Raw genomic sequence first — 20896 nt, 5'->3', positions numbered from 1 at the left:
CCGCAGAGGCTTTCTGTCACTAAGAACAGTCAAGATAGAGCACATGAAACATTATTATTCATGAAAGTTGTAGAGAAGAGTTAATGTGGAATCTAGGCTTAGACTAGTTCAAATATAGGATTAAATTGGGATTGGGCCATATTCTGAAAATAGTCAAATATTCTGTAGACAGCAGTATTTTTAAGATTATATTTCTCTACAATTATTACAGTAAAGTTTTTGCATTTTTTTTTTTTTTCGTTCTATCTCATGTTAACATATTTGCCATCACTGGTTCTGACCTGAAGCTTGGGGACAGGAATCCATGGATGGGCTTCATGGAGTTAATAAAGCTCCTGAAATTGTAGGCAACATTTTATGTAAATAGGTGTTAGTAATATTCTTTTATGAGGGAGAGAGCACAGAAGTTTTTGTTTTTTTAATAATTAGGCTTTCAAGTTGTTTACAACCCCAAAAGGTTAAGAACTCACAGAATATGGTAGCAACTTATATTTGAAGATGAATTAGTTTTGACACACACTAAAGGTCTCACAATATGGCAATATTTTACACCCTTATAAAATGTTATGCAATGTATAGATATGTTTGTGAAACATATTTAACACATTTAAATATGTGAAATATATTTAATAAAACAAGGCAAATGCTCATATGACAAATGGAGAAAAACACTTTTATATGATATAATCAAAATTAAATATGTATGATTATTATAAATGCTGTGATCTCTCACATATATGTAGCATATATGTAGACAGCCACACATCTTGGAAGAAAATATATCAAGATATCTGCAATGTTTGTCCCATCAGTGTTGAAATTATAGGTGAATTTATTTATTTACACATTGCCTACAGAAACATGCCTCACGTTTTAAGTAGAAAAAAAGTTTATCTTACAATCAGCAAAATAAATTACTCATTAATTTATTTACAGTTTATTGAGGACCTACTGTATATAGCTCTCAGAGTTACTGGGGCCACAAAGGTAAATAATTGCAATCACTGCCCCATAGCTACACACCACCTGGTTGTTCTTGATATTTCTTTGGATACCCCAGTGTTCAGTATGTGATATGACATACCTTGTGTTTAAGGTAATCATTCCATACACTGCACACATTCTAATATTTTATGCCAGCATAACCTTAATCAGGCCTCAACAATAACAACAACAGCTAACATTTATTAAATACTTACTATGTGCCACAAACATGGTGCTTAGTGCTTTACATGCATTATCTGTTTAATTCTCATAACACCTTCATGAAGAGGGCACTATAATCACTTCCCTTTTTAAACATTAGTAAACCAAAGATCAGAGAACTGGCATAAAATCACACAGCTGTAAGTAGTAGAGATTGGATCAGGACCCAAGTCTGTCTGATTTCAAAGCCACTGCTATCACTGAACACATCATGCTGCCTTCTAGCTCATGGCAGCAAATGGAGAGAGGTTTATCAGAAGGAACTCACTAGACTCTTAAAGCATTCTCCTTAAGCCTTGCAATTCTCACAACAGCAACTGGCAGCACTATGGCTTGAGCACGGCAAATTAATCAGCATTCTGTCTGCCCAACACATTCATTTATTAAGGCCTAGATCAAGACTTTCTATATGAAATCTTTGGACTTGTCTAGCTCCACCCTCCTATCCATATAAACAGTAACAAAAATAATTTGCTACTTATGTATATGTCCTGATACAGAATCTTGTACACACATAATATGTAGTCTAGGGATTTATTTAACAATCTTTCATACTTCTCATGTATTATCTCCTTTGATCCTTCTAAGAAACTTTTGAAGTATTTCTATTATCTTCCTTTTCTAGAAGAAGAAACTAAAGATTAGAGTGTTTGTCATTTGTCCAAGGTCACAGGACTAGTAAGCTTTAGACCTGGGATTCAAACTCAGATAGTCTGACTGAAAATAGGGAATTTTTGACCACTGTGAACACTGCTTCTGATACTATGTCATACTGACTTTTGGTCTGGTCATCACAAGATTTGCTATTTATGAGCCAGGCAGTGAACTAGGCATTTGGAACATTTTCAGTTCTCACAATAATCCTGCAAGATAGATGTTATTTTCTCTTTTACAGATTAAGATGCTGAGGGTTGAGTAAAGTAACAATCAAATGCTCACAGCTAGTGATTAGCAAGATTCAGCCCACTGTCCTTTGCCCTGACATGCAGACCGAGTTTCCTTTGTGTATGTGTCACAGTTACCTATTATGACTCTTGCCGCCTGACAGATGCTCTATAACATGTTCATCAGATTAGTGAATTATACTGCTATTCTTCCATCCTCCCTTCATCTGTTTAACTTCTATTTACCTCTTTACTCTCAGCTTAGTCATCCCTTCCCTAACTTGCTGTTTATGCCAGATCCTCCCCTCATAAAGCCCTCAGAGCACAGATACCTTTCTTTTGTAGAACTTAGCACAGCTGCATTTTTAAATTTTAATTGTGTGATCATTTAATGTCTAGACTTTAAGCTTATTCGGTGGACTGGAAGCTCAATGTAAGCTATTTAAACATTGCATTCCAATTACTTTCATCGTGTAGTTGTTCAATAAAGTACTTGACAAATAATTGACATAACTATTCTTTGAACCCAGAGGGAGATGAGAGCTTTGACATTCTACTTAGCACAGATGGAGCTAAAAATTTAGCTTATAACTCAAGCTTTCAAAATGGACTCTCCTTTTAAGGTAAAAGGGTTTCAGATCAGTAATTAAAACACTTTTGTGTCGTATATGAGAATAATTTCTTTCAGAAGTCCATTTCCTCACATTATGTTGTGGCAATACTTTTATGGCCTATGAACTATTTCTAGGTACTCCGGGCCTCTTTTCCCTGCTGAGTGTATCATACATCACTCCCTCCCCAGATACTGGAAGGAGTCGGGAACCAGCAGACCCAGGCTCAGAATCCCAGTGGGGGGACTGGCCCTTTGTGCTTTCCATGGCTGCCTGCTGCCTTTTGCTCATGGGTTCCCGCATCTGTCCCACATGACTCTAATGCCTGTGAAGGAAACAGTTTTGAGAATGAAAAGTTCTTCAAGTACTAACATAAGTAACCAGACTCCATGGGAGGAAGCACTTTGTTAAGCCTGACTTGATCCCCACTCTAACTTGGAGATATTTTACAACACTGCCACCTCTCTAATCCAAGCCACCATCATGTCTGCTTTCTGTACATGCCCTCTCTTCCCCTCCAATCCAATCAAAATAATCTTAAAGCCCAAATCTGATCATGTCACTCACTTTCTTAACAACTGGCTCCACGATGCTCTTGGGATAAAGTTGAAACTCTTCATGTGGCCTCTAAAGTTTCAGCATGACTTTGCTCCTGCCTCCTTCTCTTCAGCCTCATCTCCCCACTCTCCCTGTGGCCCTCTAATCTTTGGCTAGTTCTCTCAGTTCTTCCAATGTATATTTTTTGCCTGATCAGAGCTGTTCCCCTATAGTCTTCATTCTGCTTGGAATGCTTTCTCTTCAACCTTACTTTTCCTTTGCGTAGCTAATTCTTAAATGTCACTTCTTCAGAGAAGCCTTCAGTGACTCCACTGTATCCTGCAATTTCACATAATATTGATCATACTTGGAATTATTGGTTGAATGTCTGCTTTACCTGCTAGCTCATAAGTTTCCATGAGAACAGGGCCCATGCCTACCTCATTTGTGTGGTCATAAGTCCCTAACAAATGTAAGTTGCTATTATTGTCATCATTGTCATCGTCATCATCATCATCATGCAACAAATACAGTGCTTGGTGCATAGTAGAGTCTTGATAAACACTGGTTTAATAAATAAGTCATCATTATTAACACAAAGTTCTCTTAGGTTAGACATCTTACTAATTTGATATTTTTGTCATACTTCATGTTGTCTTTCTGGTCAAAAATTAAATTTTTTTCCTTTAATTCTTATCATACTTAATTCAGAATAGTATTTCTGCATGTGAGAGTCTAATGGAAAAAAGACAATGAGCTATTCAGCAGTCACAGAATAATAGAATCAGAAAAAGAGATCTAAGAAACAGTTGATGCAACCCGATGGATTGGCATAGTCTCTCCTGTGTGTCCACATGGTGTGTAATTCAAACAGCCAGGGATGTCAGAAAGCCTGACTCAAGGAGGGAGGATAAAAGTACACAAAGAGCTAAAGCATTTAAGCTGGATTATAGCCATCACCAGGAAGTCCCAGAGAGAAAAGAATTTCTTTAAAATCTCAGCTAAATATTTCACTAGCTCTTCCAATTCTGTTTATATTTGTGTCAACCTCTTCAGGCCTTGGAGGAAATATGTAAGGTTAAGCTATCTCCTTGTATGTGAATTGTCTGGTATTAATAGAATACTGAACTCCACCCAGAGCACCTACACAGAGAATCAGACATTTCGCTGGAAGCAGAGAAAAGGCTCGAAACAAAATGAAAGCAAATTCAAGAAATAACCAAACTGCTATGTCCAAGGTAAATGTGATGTTTTAGATTAAAAAGCAATCTCAATGTTGAATATGTTCATTTAAAGTATACATTTGTTTTTATCTGAGATTGGTACTTAAATAATAAATGGAACGTAGTCACTGGACCTGGTATAACGTCATTTGAAAAAGGATGGGAAGGGCCATTCTTAACTTGCCCAACGGAATGGGGTATATTGAGACCATAGCTTCTCCCCACCCATTACGTATCCACTTAAAACCTATGCACTCTATAATATGAGGTGGCCTCAGGGTTCGGAGGGGCTTTAAAAGGCATCTGCTCAAATCGTCCACTGATGCCTCAGACCGTTAGAGCAAAGCTAAATATACCACCTGGAGTTTCTTCAAAATGTAACTTCTGACTGATTATTAGGTCTAGGTAGGAGCCTAAAAGTCTGCACTTCTAACAAGCTCCCAATTGATGCTGATACCTTGGTTCATGGACCAGACTTGAGTAGCAAGGCTTTATCTATAATATCACTATTACGTGCCAATCAAGTCTCTGCTCGAATGTCTCCGGTGATAAGGAAATCACTCCTCTTGAGGCATAGCTTCTGTATATGGAGAATGACTTTTTGTTCCATCCCAACCAATCTATCTATGTGAATATATAATAATAACAGTAACAATAATAAAATAACAGCTAATATTTTCAAATATTTACTATATGCTAACACATTTAAGTCTAACAAGTTTGCTATTTTTATTATTTATTTTTATTATTTATTATTACATGTAAAGAACTGAAATTCAGGGATGTTCAGCACATTGCTTAAGACCAGCAGGAACTGATAAATTAAGATCTGAATCTGACTCTGACTTGAAGCTCTTACTGTTATCCAGCGCTCCTTTGGGCCTTTATAGGTGTGTGTTGTCCAAGTTTTCATGATAACTTTAAATAATATATTCCTGTCTGCACTACAATTTCAAAATCATTTTGTTCATTATAGGTGTGGCTATATAATTTATACTGCAAACTAGGACACTTCTTTGAAAGGAGACGCTATTGAAAATTAACAAGAACCACAGGCCCACTAGGACAGTCCTTAGCAAACAGAAATGTGTGTTCACCGAGTTATTACTCATGCTCTGAACATAAGAATACAGAAAAATGAGGCTGTAAGTAATGTTTCTGGGCCTTAGCCAGTTTCTTATGTGAATTACTGAGTCATTTACGCTGCATTTCTTTTCTCCATGTTATTCCTATTTTCTTCTCCAGAAGCTACATTCTCCATTTAAATTTAAGCATTTTACTGACGCTTCTTTTTCAATCTGAAGCCCTTTATGTTAGGTCAGCTAATCTCTAGTCAACAACATTCTTTCACATTGTGTTTGATTTATATGAGCTTTAGCCCGGGTCATTCTGACAACCTGAGTCACTGTATTAAATCCTTTGCATAGGTTAAGGCTCAGCAAATTATGTATGTGCCATGGGCCACGTCCAGCCTGCCACCTGTTTTTGTAAATCAAGTTTTACTGGAACACAGTCATGCCCATTCATTTACATATTGTCTATGGCTGCTTTTATAATACAACAGGAGAGTTGAGTAGGTGTATCTAGTTTCATGAAGCCTAAAATATTTACTATCTGGCCCAAATAGAAAATGTTTGCTGGCCTTGAGTATAGGCAATATTGTCAAACTATCTCCTTGACTCCCAAATTTCAAATTTTCCTCTCTATTGTAAAACACCATCAGTCACTTAAGAGATGCCTATGCAGGTAAATGAGCAAAGAGGTAGGTTTGATAAATCTCAGCAGGCTTCCGGCCACTGCCCGGACTTAGGCTCTAGTATGACACATCACTAGCTGCATGGAATATGCAGTCCCCCAACAGAAGGTCCTGACTATTATCACTCTTTGTTTCTATCTAGGAAGGGTAATAGAACAACTCAGTTATAAAATTTGAAAATGAAGCATTAGACAAGTTAAAATTTAATTTTAAATCTCAGGGGCACGTTAATTTTAAACCACAAGCCTGAGGTTATGAGAGTTGGCCAGTGATAGACATACTCATTCTGGCTGAGTTATTTCTTTATCTCCTTCTTTTCCTTGCCACTTTCTTCCATTCCTCATCATTTTGACGCAGACTTTGTGTATCTGTCATCTCATCAAAGCTGGAGTTATTTATTATTTTCTATAGTATTTCTTCCATAATACTTCCATAATAGTATTTCTTCCATAATATTTTCTCTATTATTCTAATAATAGTAGTAGCTATTATTTTAATAATAGTAGTAGCTATTCATTCCAGGCACTGTGACAAGATCTTAAATTCCTCACTTCATTTAATTTTCACAGCATCCTTTTGAGGTATACAGAATCATTACCCTCATTTTAAAGATGAGGGAACTGAAGCTTGAAGCGGTTCAGCATCTTCTTGCCCAAGGCCACACAGTCAGAAAGGGGTAGATCAAGGAACTGAATCCAGAAACCTGAGAACTTGTACTATTAATTTCTGCCTTAGGGAAAGATTCTTTTTCTTTAAGAAGTTACACATAAGATAGGCATTCCTCAAGCCTAAGGGTCAATTTAATCCAAACAACTAGTGCCAGCTTAAAGAAATAAGACAAAGAATCCATCCATATCCTTTGGGTTTTTAAACAAGGTATTTATCAGTTATAGCAACAGCAGCGAAAACAGCAACATATGAACTGTGCTGTTTACAAAACTCATTCATGCATTTTATTCCATTCACCAAGCACTAGCAGTCTGATAGTTTCTGTGTTCTATTTATTAAAGGTAAAAAAGCAAGCTAGATGGATCGGCCAAGCTCCCTAAAACAAGCACATTCATCTTGTAACCCATGGGGGTCAAATACTCGTGTTCAAAATCCAGCAGTCTTGGGGGAGGGGTGGCTGTAGGAGGACTGATCCCTGCTCCCTCCTCCCTTGCGAGCCTCACCACATCTTCACACATACCTCTATTGGCACACTGGTCATCTTAATGTTTCTTTTTTCCCACTCTACTTGGCTTATAGGTGGGGGCTAGGGACTGAATCTGAAGAGAGATGTCAAAGCTGGGGAGGCTGTAAAATTAGGGAGTCCAGGCTAGAGGAAAGATGAATAGCTAGAGGAGATGCTAGAGAACATTTCATCCATTCGTTTATTTTTATTGATGCTAATAGAGGTAGCTTCTATTCATTAAGCACTCCCCATGCGTCTGGCATTATGCTAAAACTTTAACATGAATTATATAATTTAAGCTTCCCTATGAAATATTTATTATCATCTCTAATTTTCACACAAGAAACTAAGGCTTGCGTTTAAATAACTCACCCAAGATCACTCAGCCAATAAGCATGTAGGAACTTTCTGAACTTAGAGTGCAGGTTTAGGCCCATGATCAGAAAGGTTAAGAAGGGACTTGTTCCAGGTCACACGAATAATGGGAAGGTGAGCTTAAAAAACTCTCACTCAGGCTCAAATATAATCCCATTGAACATATAAGCCCCTCCCCAAATGAATATGGCTGATAGAAACCACGGTTCTTTATTTCTTCTTTTTAGTATGCTATGTTTAACAACACTTCCCCATTTACTTCCCCATTTATGAAACCATAAGTTTCCAGTTTTTATTTCCTTCTTTAAAAAATAATTTCCTGAATTAAATTTGCTTAGCAACATCCCATCCATGAAATGGCCCTGCAGTACTCATTTACTCGTCCTCTGAAAGTCCTTGGTATATTTCTGTCTCATGCATAGTAATACAAGGGTAGGGCTTGTTATCATGGTCTTATAGTGTCTAGCCTTTAGACACTATAGAATAGAACAAACCAAAAAATTACAGAATAGTACAGAATAGTATAGAATAAAATAGAATTTTATAGGGGGATTACTGCTATTCTTTTACAAATGTTCTATGTCTTTGTTTCCTCCCCTCCTCCTTATTTTTTCCAAGTAAGTCATATATATATATGTGTGTGTATATATAATTTTTTTTCTTCTTCTCTGACCCTAGTCTCAGTGTCTTTTTCCATTCATCTGAAGCAGCCTATCCTTTTCAGTTCACTGAGACTCTTCCAACTGATTTATTCAAAAATCCCCTTCAAATCCCATTTTATATTGAATGATCTCATGGTGCTAAGTCCATTTCTCTTATATGTCAGACTAAGTATTTCACTCCCGATACTACCAATGCTATTGATGTTTCCAAATAAAGAAGCATAGAACAAGAGTAATTGCAATGGTAAGCGTGGTGGTGATGATGGTGATGATGTAGCTCACCATGTGCCAGGCTTTGTTTAAATGCTTCAGACATATTGACTTTTTAAATCCTTACAACAATTTTATGAGGCTGATTCTATCATTATACTCATTTTTTTTTTAGATGAGCACCCTGAGGTATAAAGCAACTAAATTATGTCATTTATGGAGCCAATAAATGACAGAATTGGACAGACTGTGTAGCTCTATTATTTATGCTCTTGACTACTAGAGAAGACAGTACAAAAGTGTTTTGTTTTTACCAGTTATTCCCTTAACTGCTGTGAGACTAATTCAGTTCCCTTATCAGTAAAATGGCTAATTGAAAGAGTTTGGCCATTGTATGTGTAGCCCAACAGCCAATTGTGGGAGCTTAATTAACCCTTAATAATCTGCTAATACTAGTAGTTATCATTTATTGTGCTGATGATAGGGATAGCCCTCCACATTCATCGTTTCATTTCAGAGTTCCTATACTCTGAAACTACCTATGAGGTAGTTTCTGTTAATAACTTCTTCATAGATAAGGGAAATGAAGTTCGAAGATATGAAATAACTTTCCTCAGGTTCTTCAGCCCACACTGTTGGAGTCAGTTGTTATACACCTATCAGCTGACTCTAGAACACAACTACATGTATATATATATATATAGATAGATAAATAGATAGATAGATAGATAGATAGTCTTACTGGGATTTTCAACAGTGATTATGATCATAACATAATTACATTAGAACCATGATCCCTCTAAAGATGTGATTCACTATAAGCAGCAGAACTGCGGCCTGAACTTGGTCAGCTGAGGAGCAATGCCTTTTACGGAAAAAGAGAGGATTCCTTTAAGCCCATGGCATCAGAATAACCCTGGATTTCTGGTTATATAATTGACTTGCCATCCAGTCAAACTTCAAGGTGAAAAATGATCTGTGGACTGTGGAACTCAAACTTCTCATTCGAATCCTTGCCCATCACCAGCAGTACTGTCCCCTGCAGACTGAGCAGGCAGTCAGGTCCTTGTCTAAACTAGAGTCAGCAATTCTGGGCTGATTAAATGCAAATGAATGAAAACAGTTATAAATTTACCTCAAGTCTAGTGATGTAAGCTTTTTGGCACAACTACCGAAATCCCTGTGGCAGAGGAACTTGTTTTAATGCCAGTTTTATTTAATTATGTAACTCAGAAGAATTAAATATCAAAGCAAGTCCAATGTGGCCTTCATTCATGGTGGGTTGGGTGCAAAATACAGTAGGAGGTTTAGTCTAAAGATCAATAATCCCACAGCATAGACCCCAGGAAGCCAGCCTCTTAGTGAAGCTGCTGAAGGAAAACATCAGACAAACAGAAAGACAGACAACCTACTGAATAATAGTAAGAAGAGAAATCCTTTCTTCTTGCTTTGCTTTCCTCTTAGGCTACCCCTTGGGCTGTGTGTTTTATTAGCCATGGATGAATGGTCAGTCTGCCTTTGCCTTGGCATGCTCAGGAAATCAGTGATAGAGCCATTATTCAAGGGAGAGGGGATCAAAGATTCAAGCATCTGTTTCGAATCAATGTGTCCGGAAGGAGAAGATGCCGCCCCTTACTCCTCCCCCAGTTTTTCCACTTGAGACCATCTCCCAGTTCATGACTGAGCTCGTGTTTGCTTATCTTTCTTTTCTGTTCAGCAAGTGTTAAATGATTCACAAGAGCAGCACAACTAAAGTAGCATTTTGCTTTGTGAGCCAAGCATCTAAGGGCAGCAGTCAGCTGAGTTAAAAAGGCATTTTCTTTCTACTTCTTTTGCAAATTTGAGAAAATTTTCATGCAGCAATAAAAAAAACATGCAACGATTCATAAAGACTGTAGTTGAGAAAAATGAGGATCAGCAAGATAAAGCAATTTGGCCAAGATTAGACAGCTAAGTGGAGCTATGCCATACACACATTTAACATGTTGAACTTGTGTGCTGCCTCTGGAACTTAACCTGAATGTAAGTTCTGATTCCACTATCTTGAGTAATCTTCATGGCAAACAAACTAGGAGCATGAAATGAGGAGTTTATAATTCATATGCAGAAACTGGCTTGGTACAATCTGGAAGAGCAGATCTATGAACTGTCTCTAGTGACTAGAGAGTAGCAGTAAATGCTAACTTAGTGTTTGATGAATGAATACACCTACAGTGTAGAGAAAGAAAAAATGAAAATTGACCCAGAGCCTAAAAATTCATAATGTTAATTAATTTACACCAAGTTTAAAAGTTTGCATTTTTAAAAAGTTAAGCGTATCTCATTGGTATAAAAAAATTGTAAGTAGAAGCTATTTTTTAAAATCATTTGTTACATCAGTGTATATTAAAAGTAATGAAATATTTTTACTAAAAATTGATTTAAAATTTGTTTACTTATTAAACCCTAAATTAACTCCTTCTTCCTCTTTTCTTTGTTCATATTCAGATTGATAATTTTCAGAGAAGCTGGCTCAAAAGGAGCATTTCTCCCTGGAATTATAGAATGTTAGACCTGGTTATACTAGAACTATTTAATTTATAACCCTTAATTTTCAGATAAACTAGAGGTGACCATGGTTAAGTGACTTGTCCATGGCCAAGGACTTGCTTATGGCAAAGTTGGAACCAGAATCTAGTTTTCTAGACTGTTGTAATTACTTAAGTCATGTAAATAAAAATAAAGTAAAATTTAAAAGTCTATGAATACATAGTTATTTAAGGATGAAAATTGAACAGAAGCCACCCTGAAGATTTGGATCAGTGTTTGAATGGTTGAAAAGGAAATTATGGAAAAATTTAACTAGTTTAACTTCATGAAAAATTTTCAAAACATATTTATTTAATGTAAGTAATACATGAATCTATTCTCACTGTAAAATATAAACAAGTTTTATGGCATACCTCTTTTTCTTCCCTGATTCTAGAAGTAGCCATTGATGATATTTCAGTGCTTTTCATGAGTACTATTTGAGCTGACCTCACTATCTCAGGGACCAAATTTGGTATTTAGATGTCCCTTTTTGATTAGAGCCAGGAAAATGTACTAGCCTTGTTTGAGACTATTGTTTTATCTGAGGAATATGAAACAGGAGTTTAAGTTTAAAGGTGTGTCTAGCTGGTATGCAAACCACAAACACAGTGATGCCAGTCTCTTAGATTTCCATAACAACTTTTTGTCTATTTTATCTCAGCTAAAAAACTTCAAAAACACCTTCTATACATTTCCTCCCAATAACCCTGGGATACCAAGATGAAGGAATTGTCGTGTTCTCCGTTTATGGAATAGGATACCAAACCCTAGAGAGATGAAGCAGGTGCAGCTGATTGATTATATTAATGAGTCCAATTCTTCTTCCCTCCTTGATTCACACCCATTGCCAAGTCATGGAGAGTGCCCTCCCTCTCCGTCTCTGGTTCTAGCCAGGCGACTTACTCTTGTTACTGGAATGTTAGTAGACACGATGTAAGCATAGTCTTAGAAAAATGCTTGCACATTTCTGCTTGTGCTATTGCCCTCTGCTATCACCATGAGAAGGGACATGACTGGGTTAGCCTGCTGGAAGATGAGTTGTGTGGAGCAGAACCACATCACCCCAGAAAGTATTGATGCCACCCCATGTCAGCCAATAGCTAGCCAAGCCCCAAATATATAAGTGAGCTCAGACTAGGTCAGCTGAACTTGGCAAGTTTCTGAGCTACATAAATGCTTTTTGTTGTATACCGTTGATGTTAGTTACGTGGCACTATTATAGTAACATGTAACTGGTACAGTGGTAACAACTATAAATGAAAATCCAGAAATTTAACAAAGATCTGTCTCTAAGTCCAGTGTTCACATCATTTGATTTAATTTTGCCTTTTTTGCACTTGCACATGTTATTACCTTTGCCTGGACTCCCACTTCTGCTGGTCCTTCTTATTCTTTCTTTAAAATCCAGATTAAGTACTATTCTCCTTTTAGAAGCCTTTTCTGATCTTCCCAAGAAAGGCATAACTATCTTCTCCTTTTTATATATTTTTATTATTTCACTAATCGCAGTGTAGTATAGTTAGTTGTTTACTTGAATGTATTTCTGAAGGGAATATGAGTTCCTTTGAACTCCTATAAACAATCACAGTGCCTCATTAATATTTCTGGAATCATATTAACTGGTAAAAGAAGAACATAGAAGGAGAAATGAATGATTTCTTGCTGAAAGATTTCAAGCATATTTCTGATTTGGTCTTGTCTGTCACCTACTTAGGATCTTTGGGTCAACTGATAGATTTAAAGACAAAGAATCCATTAATTCAGTAGTGTGTGTACACACACACACACACACACCACACACACACACTCTGCACCAGTTGATAATCCCTGTGAATAACAGAAAAGGTCTCTACTCCTATGGAGAAAAACAATTAAAAGGCAAATCAGATAATTACATACAGATAGGGATAAATTAAAGAAAAGAAGTGAAAAAAATGAGAAAAAGTAAAAAAAAAATGGTATGAAGAGACAGAAAGGTGGGGAGGCCACTTTTGATAGGGCAGTCGAGATACTGGGTACTTGAGGGTTAACATACTCCGTTTCTTAGTTTTACTGCAGTGTTTTAATCTTCACTTGATTATACATTTTTTGAGGACAAAACTGTGATCTTTATGTCTTGTTCTTTATGTCTTCCATAGACTCTAGGCACAGAGCATAACTTGCTGGCTGATTCTTATTCTGCTAATGAAGGGCACAATAAGTTCGGTGTGTGTGTGTGTGTGTGTGTATGTGTAGTGTCTTTTCAGATTTTAAAATTTATGCTACTTACTTGAAGGGTTATTATAAGTCTGTAAATTATACAAATAAATTTCATATTCCTTGGTAATACTTCTGGGCTCCTTCAGAGATTTCCCATTTAAAAATGGTCACAGGCTTTATTTTAAAGATGTATGTCAAAGCATAAATCTTGAATGTCAAGAACGTTGGCTGTAATTCTTCCTGGAGAAGTCAAGGATGCATTTGGTCTCGGCCTACTGTCAGAGGTATGAGAAAAACAACTCAAGTGGATCCTTAGCCCTTATATTAATTATAATCTGTTCTTCTTCACTCATCTGATCATCTACAACTCTGGAGAATTGAGATTTAACAAATAATTACATAACACTGATACAGGCCAGCCACTGTGCTCAGGTATTTATATACATTATCTCATAATTGCCTAAGGATAGTGGTATATGAGCAGTTATTATTTTCACTTCTATTTCCCAGGTAAGGAATCCAAGGCATTTAAGTACCTTGTCCAAGATCACAAAGCCCAGTTATATAGCAGACAAGATCAAACACAAGTTTTCTGAGTTGAAACAGGATTTAAAGATTCATTTTTCCTCCCCCCGCCCCACCCCCCAGCAAATGTTTATCAAGTGCCAGGCTCTGTACTAGGTTCCGGGAATTACAAAGATGATTGAAATGGCCTGAGACAGTTTTCATGAGATGCTTTCCATGAACCTCAGAAGAGAGCAAAAAAGAGAAAAATGAAGGAAAGAAGAGTGAGTTTGAGTATTCTGTGTAGCAGTTTGTCCCTCTAGAAGGCCAACTCCTGCACTGAATTCCCTGGAGAGCCAGTAGTTCTCAGATCCTCCTCCCATTGAAGGCACTGTCCCCTAGTGATGGACTTGACCGCCACGGGTCGAGCAAGGATTCCAGGCAGTAAGCCCCGTGCGGTGCTCTGAAATTGGAATTTTCATACTTTTCCCGATCTCCTTGGACCAGAGACACCTTGGACTTGGGCAGGGTAGTGAGCTTTCATATTTTCCTTCAGTGCAAACTGGTCAAGTAAACTTGTCTTTTATGAGGTTTGGTTTTCTATCAGCATTTAGTTTTTATGTATTCAAACTTTCCTCTAATATGCATAATTCCGAAAGGAAGAGGCTGTAGAACAGCCATGAATTATGGCTTTTAGGGGAATGAACACTGCAGTTAATGTTGCAAGACAGCTTCCATTATAATCCCATTTTCACATCCTTCTGACTTTTTTTTGGGCGGGGGAGGAGAAAGAATTTTCCTTTGAGCTAAAATTTTCCATGGTTTGACTCAGCCCGAGGTGATTTTCAAAAATGAAACATTTGCACAAATGTCTCCATTTATTTTTGAGTTATTGTATTTGGAAAATGCCATTCGTTTTTACTCCAAGTAATATTAATGCATAAAAAATTCCAAGTATGAATGGCTATTAAAACTTCAGTCATTACATGCCACTTGTCTCAGAAATGACATCTGAGTAAGATTTTAAAAACATTATAATTCATCCCAAAGGCTAGATTCTTTTTTTATGTGACTATATTATAGTATTTAATGCAAAAATAGTTAAAATATTTCATTATTTTTAGGGTTCGATTGCAATGCTTGGCTAGCACACAGCTTTTCAGAGAGGAAATAAACATTTAGGTTACTTTTATGATTTTTGAATTTATGGTGAACTCTAAAGTAGCAAAATACATTTAAAAATAATTTCTACACTTTTTGAATTATATTAATCAAATTTTTAATTTTTAGCTTGGATCTCTTTTATGTGAGTCTTTTGTACATGGCACATTTTTGAGACTTTTCCTAAAAATGTTGTTTTCTTAGTGAAATCTACTTTCGGGAGCAGAAGTAATCATAAATATAAAACTAAAACCAATTCTTCCTATGTCTAAGGATCTTTATTTAGAATGTGGGGTATATATGTCAATGTTTTGTTCTATTGGTTTGTGTTTTCAATTTATTTTTTTCTTCCACCTATTATTGGTGTAGTTTGATATTCTGAAACATAATCTTTCTTGTGTCTGTTTTTCATTTTATGTGCATGATTTTAGATGATTTCTTTGTGATTTCAGTGTGATACATTGAAAATTATAATATCACTGAAAATAATAATATAACTTGTTTGAAATGATACTGAAGTATTGTTGAGATGATTTGTGTGATCAGTAACTCCTTCTGGGCTTTTCCATTTGATGGTGACCTTCATATTCTCCTCCAAAATGAATGATATTTTCACTAGGTAAATGTTTCATTTAATGTAATTAAATAACCTCTTAGTATCTGTGAGAGTCTTGTACCTATAGTTTCATTCAACACAATATTTTATGATCTTATCTGATTTTGTCATCCTAATTAGGTATTCTTTTGAGTGTTATCTCTATGAGTCTTTGAATATTAAATTATTCTTTTCTTTTGTCACTGGAGATAAGGCATTTTATAGAAAATGGCTTGGTGTTTTCTCATTTCAAATTCTGATCTGGTCTACATATGTACATATATATATCTGTATACATATAAAATATACATATAATATATACACATAATACAGTATATAATATACATATAAAATATATTTTATATGTATATATGTATGTATACAATATACATACATTTTATATGTATATAATATACATATAAACATATTTATATGTAGGTTACATTATTTTCTGATTCTTTCCTGCTTTTTCCTCTAGCATATCCATATAGCTGTTCCTGTCATTTGAAGGGAAGTTACATCTCTGTGTTTTTCCAAAGTTTCTTTTTTTCTCTCTTTCACTTTTATTATCCGTTTGTTAAGAATGAGCTTTCTCCTCTTACCCTTTATAATTCTGATTTATCATTCAGAATTATATGTATATATGTATGTATACAATATACATACATTTTATATGTATATAATATACATATACATATATGTATATTATATACATATAAAATATATATGTATATTATATACATATATAAAACATATATATGTATATTATAACACATATAAAACATATGTATATATGTATATTATAACATACATATAAAATGTATGTATATTGTATACATATAAAATATATGTATATTATATACATACATACACACATATAAAATATACATATATTTTATATGTATATTATATACTTTATTATGTGTATATATAAAATATATGTATATTATATACTGTATTATGTGTATATATATTATATGCATATATTATGATATATACATATGATATATTATATATAATAAATGCATGTAATGTTATATATATATGCATGTAATGTTATAAATATGTATATGAGAAATACACATCACATATACATATAAAATATGCCTAAATATGTATGTGTGTATGTATATTTCTTGTTAATGTCTAGGTTACATTATTTTCTGATTCTTTCCTGCTTTTTCCTCTAGCATATCCATATAGCTGTTCCTGTCATTTGAAGGGAAGTGACATCTCTGTGTTTTTCCAAAGTCTCTTTTTTTTCTCTCTTTCACTTTTATTATCCGTTTGTTAAGAATGAGCTTTCTCCTCTTACCCTTTATAATTCTGATTTATCATTCAGAGTTCAGCTCTATGATTACATCTTCAAGGAGGCCTTCTCTGGCTGTGTGTCTACTCCACCCTTCCAAGTTGGTCAGGTTCCTGTTAATACATTGGCATAGCATTCTGTTCATCATCACAACACGTATATTATAGTTATGGTCATTTAATGTCTATTTCCCCTGCTAATATGAAAGTTCTTTGAGGGCAGGGTTAAAGATCTGATTTATCTGTTGTTGTAACTCCAGCTCTTATCTTAGTGGTGGACATATGGTGACTTATACATATGAATGGAATGGAATGGATTAATAAATTGCCTGCCTGCCATTTTCATTTTAAAAAATAATTTTTACATTTAAAGTCATTTGTCAAAATGACTAGGCATTTAATATAGTTTTCCCTGTGATTGCTATAAAGGACAGGCTAGTTATAGTACTCAATGGTCAAAAGTATTTTCAACAACTTACGCCCATAGGGAGCTATAATTTCACCTTATGATACCATAAACCACTCAAAGATTTCATGTAGTTATCAGAACCTTGGACCAAAATTATAACCCTGAAAGCCCTTGCTGCCTATTAGTCATTTGTTACATGACACAAAGCAAAATATATTCTTCATTTTTGGACTTGAGTTTGGCTCTCAGTATATTGGCAGCTTGGTTTGATATTTGACCTGCAAAATGCTCAGCTCCCTGAAAGTTTAAACCATCTAAAAACCTAAAGTAATTCACGAGTACTAGATGTATGCCAAGCATTAATTAAATGGACATATTATGAATTTCTTCTTTGTTCTGATAATTCTTTTTCTCAAATTACCTTCCTGAAATGCCGAGCAAAGCTTTGGGAGCCGTGAGCATTCTTCTCCTTGTATGCTTAGTAAGCATTTTTAGTATAGTTTAATATGAGGCAGCACATTGTACTGAAAATTGTGATGGATCTGAAATTAGGAAGCTTGAGTTTAGGTATCAGCCTGAACTTTGGAAAAAATCACTTAACTTCTCTGAGCCTCAGTCTTCTATTAAATGCTTTTTCTGCCACCAAATGTAGGAGATAAACTGAGGTGCTAGGTTAAAAGCTTTTGGGAAGTAATGGAGTGCTTTACAAGAGGTTTGTGTCATTATTTGCCATATTAGTGAAGCAAAATGATCATTTTCTAAAAGCATGTAGAAATGAAAAGAAAATCACTGGATCAGGATCAAAGCTTGATTTCCTATAGGTGAAACATTTTTTTTTCTTTCAGCATTCATTCAGTTGTAGATAAGAACCTGTGCAGAAGCGAGCTGATGGAAACACTTTGTGAGTACAGGGGCAGCACCTTTCATTCCTCCAGACAAGCTGGATGCAATGATTTGTTATAAGATGTGAAGAGCAGGATGAGAAATGGGTTAATAATAGTTCAAAAAAGAAGCTTATAAGCTGGTAACAATCCCCACAAAGAAAAGAGCAAGAGTAAAAAGACTTATAAAGCAAGACAGAGAAAAACTTCTTTTCAGTAAAGGTGGACCAGTGATAAAGACCAGGCATGCTTTTCTGAAGTTCTTTAGAAGATGGACTGGTGTATTGCTGCTGGTTTTGGCTAGAAGGAACAGAAGTAATATAGATCAATTTGATAGCGGGGTAGGGAGAATTCTGGGTGAAAAATGAGCAAAATCGTAAAGGTCTATTATCCTAGATGTCTACTAGTTGGGTTAAAATGGTAGCTGCCAGGCTAGGACTCTGAGTCAAAGCATCTCCCAGATGCTGGGAGAGGACCAGAACTAAGGGGAATCACAATATGGAAGACACTAGGACCTTGAAGCTGTTAATAGAGCATGATAACAATTACGAGATGGAAGTAAAGTTTAATCCTGGAACATATCACTGATTCAAGAGTAAAGGTAAGAATGGGGCCAGCAGCAAAGTTGCTTGATGCTGGGCCATGTGAGAACTAACCTAAAGCACCGATTCTCCAATTGTATTGTACAAATGAAACACACAAGGATCTTGCTAAAATGCAGATTCTGATTCAACAGGTCTGGAGTCGGGCCTAAGGTTCTGCATTTCTAACAAGCTCCTGGAGATGTTAAAACTTCTGGTTCTTGTCCTACACTTGTGGGAAGAAAGGATCTGGACAGGGCATCTTAAATTATCCCTGAATAAGAATAGGATTACTTCCTGAGCCTGGCTGAAAGAAAGGTTAAGAAGAAGGCTGTACCTGAATGTGAGGGAGAAGTGGCCTCAGCAATGAGGAGTAGAAAGTGAGAGGAAGCTGAATCTTGGCAGGAAGCTATGATGGCTGCCTCTTCCTTTGATCTCTTCCACAAATCTGATGGTTGGTATCTTCCCCCTAAAATTCATGGAACTATCCAGTGATCTCTATGTAAGCAGAATCATCTAGTCTCGATTAATAATCCATATCGGAAACAGAATATTTTTTTTTCCAGGGAACATTTGTCTTATTTTGAAACATATGCAGTTTACATAGGGGCCTTCTGGAAGAAAATTTCTTAACACAAAGAAATTGCCATTGGGAGAATTTGAGGACCTGTGGCATGAAGAAAGATTTGAGGTGCCCCTAGTATCACTGTATTCTAATGGTTAGCAACCCTTTTCCATGATTGCCAATTCAGTAAAACAAAAGGTTAGTAGGATGTTTTTAAAGACTATTTTATATGCATGTTCTTTATAATCTACTTTTTTACTTGACTATATCTAGCTCAATTTTTTTTCTTAATAGCAACAGTATGTTCCAATCTCCTCTTAATGACTATAGATTATATCTAGCTTTTCCATAGTACAAACAATATCTTGATGAACAGAGGCTGATTTTGTCTCTGTCTTCTCAGAACAAAGTATATGTTGGATGAGTGGTACTGAAGGTGGAATGAGAATTTAGCACTGGGGAGGTGAACCAGCACCAGTTCCTACTCAGACACTACAGCTTCATTTGAAGATTTCTAAATGCAAGCCCAGAGATGCTGCCATTTCACAGGGAGTGGTGGCAAGGGAGCAGCAGGGCATCATCTGAGGCTGTGACAGTGTGCCACAACGGAGGTGGATGAAAGACATTGTGACGATAAACCACTCCTTTTTATTAGTTTTTTGAAGTATCCTAAAAGGCGTATTCTTGCTGTAACACTTTTCTAGTAGGGTAGTAGTGATGATGATGATGAGGGTGGGGTGGGAATTAATCTGTGTCTCTCTCATTTCTCCATGCCCCACTCAACCATAGAGTGTATGTGCACAAATTCAAATGTCATGGCCTCAGCAGCAGTCCCTGCCCTTGAATCATCTCTCTGTGTGAGCAGTCTTCCCAGACTAAAGGTCCAGGGGTGTGGAAAGGGCTGGTTGGAATAAATCAAGCTGCGGAGGACATTCTTACTGCATGTATAAGTAAAATACAGGAATGGAATAATTCAGTCAGATATTGTTGGGTATGCATCCTGTCTATACCATTGATTAGCTATACAGCCTTAGTCAAGTTACCTAATTTCTTTTAGGCTTGTTTCCTCATCTGCATGGATGCAGTAAAGTTTAAATGAGAAAAATCCATGTGAAGGTATATTTATTGGATACCTTCTATATTTAAGCATAGTCCCTTAAATATAGAAGGTATCCAATAAATATTATTTATTGACATTGATATTTTCAGTTCCTACTATTGAAATCATATCTGTGGTCCTTTTGTGAAGCTAAGTAGTTCATGTTTAACCCTCAGGATGTTGATTAATCATCACGTTAAACACATAAACCACAGGAGATACATAGATTTATATATCTACATTCATTTATATTCTTATTTGCCAGTAGACTCACCTCCATTAATTCTATGTCTTCAGTTCATGCGTGGGAAAAAACTCTAGCTCAAATATAATTAAAAAACAAACAAACAAAACACCGATAGGTCCTGTTTTGATTGGCATTGTT

General features: G+C 35.9%; 1 protein-coding gene across 3 annotated transcripts in view; it reads right to left on the bottom strand.

Moving 5' to 3' along the window:
- The window catches only part of GRIN3A (glutamate ionotropic receptor NMDA type subunit 3A), a 142385-nt gene that overhangs the window by 47866 nt on the left and 73623 nt on the right, over window positions 1-20896 (bottom strand). The gene's annotated exons all lie outside the window — the stretch shown is intronic.

Source organism: Pteropus medius, unplaced genomic scaffold (genome assembly GCF_902729225.1).
Source record: "Pteropus medius unplaced genomic scaffold, Ma_sr-lr_union100, whole genome shotgun sequence".
In the NCBI taxonomy this organism is placed as follows: Eukaryota; Metazoa; Chordata; class Mammalia; order Chiroptera; family Pteropodidae; genus Pteropus; species Pteropus medius.
This window is presented reverse-complemented; position numbering and strand designations above follow the sequence as displayed.